This window comes from Triticum dicoccoides, chromosome 4B (genome assembly GCF_002162155.2).
Source record: "Triticum dicoccoides isolate Atlit2015 ecotype Zavitan chromosome 4B, WEW_v2.0, whole genome shotgun sequence".
In the NCBI taxonomy this organism is placed as follows: Eukaryota; Viridiplantae; Streptophyta; class Magnoliopsida; order Poales; family Poaceae; genus Triticum; species Triticum dicoccoides.
Genome location: NC_041387.1, coordinates 373,674,937 through 373,682,506, shown reverse-complemented (window position 1 = coordinate 373,682,506; position 7,570 = coordinate 373,674,937).

Sequence of the window (7,570 nt, the reverse complement as noted above, 5' to 3'; positions counted from 1 at the left end):
AATCGCCTGCCATCGGCAAGGTTTTCACCCACAACTATGTCTTCCCGACTCGCAGCCGGAACTAGATGACGGATCCTGAGATCTGATCATCCAGCCTCAGGCTGACCAACTCCGACGAAGGAGATGGCCACCACCGCTGGATGCACCGGCCAGATCAGATCTGACCGGAGGTGGCGCCAAGTCGCCCACCAGGCCCTCCATGCCGCCGCCGATCCGAAGCCGGATGACCCACCGTCGCAGCATAAGTCGCCGCCGCCTGAGCCAGGCAAGCTGTCGCCCGCCGTCGCCCATGACGGGGCTGCTCGACGCGCCTAGTTATCGACTAGAGGGGGGTGCAGGTGAATAGGCGATTTTTATGAAAGTCTTCAAAACACGGTGGCTTTGAAGACAAATAAGTAAACTGAGCCTATATAGTAAGTGATACGTCTCTGTCGTATCTATAATTTTTGATTGTTCCATGCCAATATTATTCAACTTTCATATACTTTTGGCAACTTTTTATACTATTTTTTGGGACTAACATATTGATCCAGTGCCCTAGTGCCAGTTCCTGTTTGTTGCATGTTTTATGTTTCGTAGAAACCCAATATCAAACAGAGTCCAAACGGGATAAAAACGGATGGAGAATTATTTTGGAATATTTGTGATTTTTGGGAGGAAAAATCAACGCGAGACGGTGCCCGAGGGGGCCACAAGACAGGGGGCGCGCCCTGGACCCTCCTGGCCCCCCGTAAGGCGGTTGACGCTCTTATTTTGCCGCAAGAAAGCTAATTTTATGAGAAAGATCTGCGTGAAAGATTCACCCAAATCGGAGTTATGGATCTCCGGATATAAAAGAAACAGTGAAGGGGCAGAATCTGAGAACACAGAAACAGAGAGAGACAGAGATATAGATCCAATCTCGGAGGGGCTCTCGACCCTCCCATGCCATGGTAGCCAAGGACTAGAGGGGTGGCCCTTCTCCCATCTAGGGATAAGGTCAAGGAATAAGAAGAAGAAGGGGGGCTCTCTCCCCCTTACTTCCGGTGGCGCCGGAGCGCCGCCGGGGGCCATCATCATCATCGCGATCTTCACCAACACCTCCATCATCTTCACCAACATCTGCATCACCTTCCCCCATCTATATCCAGCGGTCCACTCTCCCGTAACCCGTTGTACCCTCTACTTGAACATGGTGCTTTATACTTCATATTATTATCCAATTATGTGTTGCCATCCTATGATGTCTGAGTAGATTTTCGTTGTCCTACCAGTGATTGATGAATTGCTATGATTGGTTTGAGTTGCATATTTTATTATTGGTGCTGTCCTATGGTGCTCTCCGTGTCGCGCAAGTGTGAGGGATTCCTGCTGTAGGGTTTGCAATATGTTCATGATTTGCTTATGGTGGGTGGCGTGAGTGACAGAAGCACAAACCCGAGTAAGTAGGTTGTTTGCGTATGGGATAAAGGGGACTTGATACTTTAATGCTATGGTTGGGTTTTACCTTAATGATCTTTAGTAGTTGCGGATGCTTGCTAGTGTTCCAATCATAAGTGCATATGATCCAAGAAGAGAAAGTATGTTAGCTTATGCCTCTCCCTCAAATAGAATTGCAATAGTGATTATCGGTCTAGTAACGTAGTCAATTGCTTAGGGACAATTTCACAACTCCTACCACCACTTTTCCACACTCGCTATATTTACTTTATTGCATCTTTATCTAAATAGCCCCTACCTTTTATTTACGCGTTCTTTATATTCTTGCAAACCTATCCAACAACACGTACAAAGTACTTTTAGTTTCGTACTTGTTCTAGGTAAAGCAAACACTAAGCATGCGTAGAGTCGTATCAGTGGCACATAGGACTTGAGAGAATAATTGTTCTACCTTTAGCTCCTCGTTGGGTTCGACACTCTTACTTATCGGAAGAGGCTACAACGGGTTAGCAAGACCTTTTTCTGGCACCGTTGCCGGGGAGTCATAGCGTGGGGTGAATATTCTCGTGTGTGGTTGTTTGCTTTATCACTAAGTAATTTTTATTTGCTGTTCTTAGTTGTTTTCTATCTTTAGTTATTGGTAGGAAACGCAAAATACCAAAAAAAATAGTTGTACCTACTACACCAATGGTTGAAGAACCACTCAAAATCTATCACACTCCTGAAGCTTTTTACTTGGATCATCTTCGATCCCTTTGTGCTCATGCTGAAACCCCCACTAGCTTAGTTGAGGGCAAATCTTTAGATGAGCATGCTTGTTATGTGCGACACCGTATATTTGAAAAAGGGAAACTTTTACTGGATCAAATTCATCGTTTGCAATGCTATGCTTGGAATTTGTGTGAAATATATGATGTTACTTGTTGTTCTGAAAACCCTAAGAAACACCTTCCCTACCAATGTGAGTTTAGTGATAATGGAATCGTATCTTCGTATGCTAAGGGTGTTTATAATTACTATGATGTTCAACAAATTGAAGAATTTGTTGCTTTTAAGGGTGCTTATGAAATTGCTTCTTTGATTGAAAAGTATGATGCTACTCTCCACAAATCTGAAAATTTTGCCATACTTGAATATTGTTATGATAATTATGCTTCTAGTGCCTATGTTAAACCATATATTGAGGACTTCTCTGCTGTCCAAGAAGAGACTAATATTTTGCAGGAAGCTATGGAAGAAGAAATTGATGAAACTGTGAGCTCATTGGATGAAAAAGATGATGAGGAGAGCGAAGAACAAAAGGAGATAGAGCGGATTAGCTACCCATGCCCACCTTCTAATGAGAGTAACTATTCAACTCATACATTGTTTAATTCCCCTTCGTGCTTACCGAATGATGATTGCTATGATGATTGTTATGATCCCGTTGATTCTCTTGAAATATCCCCTTTTGATGATGCTTATGCTTGTGGCCAAGATGCCAATATGAATGATGCTTACGGAGATGAACTTGCTATAGTTCCTTATGTTAAACATGAAATTGTTGCTATTGCACCCACGCATGATAGTCCTATTATCTTTTTGAATCCTCCAAACTACACTATATCAGAGAAGTTTGTGCTTATTAAGGATTATATTGATGGGTTGCCTTTTACTACTATAAATGATGATTTTGATAGATATAATATGCATGTGCTTGCTGCTCCTACTTGCAATTATTATGAGAGAGGAACTATATCTCCATCTCTCTATGTTTCCAATATGATAAAATTGCAAGAAACTATTTATACTATGCATTGGCCTATACTTTGTGTGCATGAATTGTTCTTTTATGACATGCCGATGTATAGGAAGAGGGTTAGACTTCTTTGTTGCATGATATATGTTACTTTGTGCTCACTACTAAATTACAAATCATTTTTAATTAAAATTAGCTTTGATATACCTTGGGATCCGGGTGGATTCATGACTTGAGCACTATATGACTAGCTTAATGGCTTTAAAGAAAGCGCTGCCAGGGAGACAACCCGGAAGTTTTAGAGAGTCGTTTATTTCTGTTGTGTGCTTTTATATAGTTTAAAAACAAAAAAATAAAGAGGAGAACCCAAAACCTTTCAAAAAGGAAAGTGAAAGTGAGAAAGACAAGCATTGTTGAAGTGGGAGAGCTCCTTGAACTTTGTTCATGCTCATGGAAACTTTGTGAATCTTAATTACAGAAACTTTTCATAAAAAATAATTATCCCCTTGTACAATTCCATTGTATTATAAAAATAATGTTCCAAGGTTTTCCTTTAGGATGTTTACAATGCTTGTTGGTTTGTACGGTGCAGGACAGAAACTTTGTCTGTAGTGCGCGATTTTACATTTTTTGCTGGAAAGTCAAATGGTTCTGATTCCTTTTGCACTGTCTTTATGTCCAAATTGTTTATTTGTCCTAATTTTGGTAGAAGTTTTGGGCTAAAATAAGTATGGTGAATTTTCAGATTGCTACAGACTGTTCTGTTTTTGACAGATTCTGTTTTTTGATGCATAGTTTGCTTGTTTTGATGGAACTATCAATTTCTATCACTGGATTAAGCCATAGAAAAGCTATATTACAGTAGACACAATGCAAAAAAAATATATGAATTAGTTTGCAAAAGTACTTAGAGTAGTGATTTTCTTTATTATACTAACGGATCTTACCGAGTTTTCTGTTGAAGTTTTGTGTGGATGAAGTGTTTGATCGAGGGGGTGTCGATATGAGGAGAAGGAAGAGAGGCAAGAGGTCAAGCTTGGGGATGCCCAAGGCACCCAAGTAAATATTCAAGGAGACTCAAGCGTCTAAGCTTGGGGATGCCCCGGAAGGCATCCCCTCTTTCTTCAACAAGTATTGGTATGTTTTCGTATTCGTTTCGTTCATGTGATATGTGCAAGTCTTGGAGCGTCTTTTGCATTTAGTTTTCACTTTTCTTTTATGCACCATGCTGGTATGAGATAGTCCTTGGTTAATTTATAGAATGCTCATTTCACTTCACTTATATCTTTTGAGTGTGGCTTTATAGAATGCTTCATGTGCTTCACTTATATCATTTGAAGTCTGGATTGCTTGTTTCTCTTCACATAGAAAACCGCCATTTGTAGAATGCTCTTTTGCTTCACTTACATTGGTTAGAGCGTGGGCATATCTTTTGTAGAAATAATTAAACTCTCTTTCTTCACTTATATCTATTTAGAGAGATCACAGGAATTGGTCATTCACATGGTTAGTCATAAAATCCTACATAAACTTGTAGATCGCTGAATATGATATGTTTGATTCCTTGCAATAGTTTTGCGTAAAGGTGGTGATATTAGAGTCATGCTAGTCGGCGACTTTGGATTAGTAGAAATACTTGTGTTCAGGTTTGTGATTCCCGTAGCATGCATGTATGGTGAACCGCTTTGTGATGAATTTGGAGCACAATTTTATTTATTGATTGTCTTCCTTATGAGTGGCGGTCGGGGACGAGCGATGGTCTTTTCCTACCAATCTATCCCCCTAGGAGCATGCACGTACTACTTTGTTTTCAATGGCTTGTAGATTTTTGCAATAAGTATATGAGTTCATTATGACTAATGTTGAGTCCATGGATTATACGCACTCTCACCCTTCCATCATTGCTAGCCTCTTCGGTACCGTGAATTCCCTTTCTCACCTCGAGAGTTGGTGCAAACTTCACTGGTGCATCCAAACCCCGTGATACGATACGCTCTATCACACATAAGCCTCCTTATATCTTCATCAAAATAGCCACCATGCCTACCTATCATGGCATTTCCATAGCCATTCCGAGATATATTGCCATGCAACTTCCATCATCATCATATACATGACTTGAGCATTCATTGTCATATTGCCTTGCATGATCGTAAGATAGCTGGCATGATGTTTTTATGGCTTGTCCGTTTTTTGATGTCATTGCTATGCTAGATCATTGCACATCCCGGTACACTGCCGGAGGCATTCATATAGAGTCATGTCTTTGTTCTAGTATCGAGTGGTAATATTGAGTTGTAAGTAAATAAAAGTGTGATGATCATCATTATTAGAGCATTGCCCTAGTGAGGAAAGGATGATGGAGACTATGATTCCCCCACAAGTCGGGATGAGACTCCGGACTTAATAAAAAAAAAGAGGCCAACAAAGCCTAAATAAAAAAAAGAGAGAGGCTAAAGAAGCCTATTCAATAAATAAATAAATAAATAAATAAAAAATGAGAGAAAAAGAGAGAAGGGGCAATGTTACTATCCTTTTACCACACTTGTGCTTCAGAATAGCACCATGTTCTTCATAGAGAGAGTCTCCTATGCTTTCACTTTCATATACTAGTGGGAATTTTCATTATAGAACTTGGCTTGTATATTCTGATGATGGGTTTCCTCAAATGCCCGAGGTCTTCATGACCAAGCAAATTGGATGCACACCCACTTAGTTTTTAGTTTGAGCTTTTATACACTTATAGCTCTAGTGCATCCGTTGCATGGCAATCCCTACTCACTCACATTGATATCTATTGATGGGCATCTCCATAGCCCGTTGATACGCCTAGATGATGTGAGAATATCTTCTCCTATTTGTCTTCTCCACAACCACCATTCTATTCCACATATAGTGCTACGTCCATGGCTCACGCTCATGTATTGCGTGAAAGTTGAAAAAGTTTGAGATTAATAAAGTATGAAACAATTGCTTGGCTTGTCATCGGGGTTGTGCATGATTAAATACTTTGTGTGATGAAGATAGAGCAACAGCCATACTATATGATTTTGTAGGGATAACTTTCTTTGGCCATGTTGTTTTGAAAAGACATGATTGCTTTATTGGTATCCTCGAAGTATTATTGTTTTTATGTCAAATGATAGACTATTGCTTTGAATCACCCGTGTATTAATATACATGCCATGATTAGACATATGATCAAGATTATGCTAGGTAGCATTCCACATCAAAAATTATCTTTTTTATCATTTACCTACTCGAGGCCGAGCAGGAATTAAGCTTGGGGATGCTGATACGTCTTCGTCGTATCTATAATTTTTGATTGTTCCATGCCAATATTATTCAACTTTCATATACTTTTGGCAACTTTTTATACTATTTTTTGGGACTAACATATTGATCCAGTGTGTCACGCCCAATATGCGATACTATCCTAAAGAGACTCGAAGGTCCCACCAAGGATAGAACCGCATATTGAAATGCTTTATAAGGTGGATATCATTACATCAACATTACATAAAAGATGGGGATACATACATAAGGCATACAATGCCACACGGATACAACAATATATCATACACAATATCAACATCCGACTACAGATGAAACACAAACAGAAGCTCAAACGACATCCACCCTGCTAGCCCAGGCTGCCGACCTGGAACCTATCCCCTGATCAAAGAAGAAGCAGAAGCAGCACTTCAAGACAAGCAAACATCGCTCTCGCGTCATGATCATCACACAACCTGTACCTGCAACTGTTGTTGTAGTAATCTGTGAGCCATGAGGACTCAGCAATCCCATTACCATGGGTATCAAGACTAGCAAAGCTTAAAGGGAAAGGAAGGGGTAAAGTGGTGAGGCTGCAGCAGCGACTAAGCATATATGGTGGCTAACATATGCAAATAAGAGCGAGAAGAGAACAAGCGGAACGGTCGTGAAGCTAGCAATGATCAAGAAGTGATCCTGAACTCCGACTTACGTCAAACATAACACAGAAACCGTGTTCACTTCCTGGACTCCGCCGAGAAGAGACCATCACAGCTACACACGCGGTTGATGCGTTTTATTTCGGATCTGGTGTCAAGTTATCTACAACCGGACATTAACAAATTCCCATCTTCCTATAACCGCATGCACGACTTTCGAAAGATTATACCCTGCAGGGGTGTCCCAACTTAGCCCATGACAAGCTCTCGCGATCAACGAAGGAATAGACCTTCTCCCAGGAAGACCCGATCAGACTCGGAATCCCGGTTTACAAGACATTTCGACAATGGTAAAACAAGACCAGCAAAGACCACCCGCTGTGCCGACACATCCCGATAGGAGCTGCACATATCTCGTTCTCAGGGCACACCGGATAAGCTAAGCTTATAGGAACCGACGAATCCAAGTTGCCAAGGAATG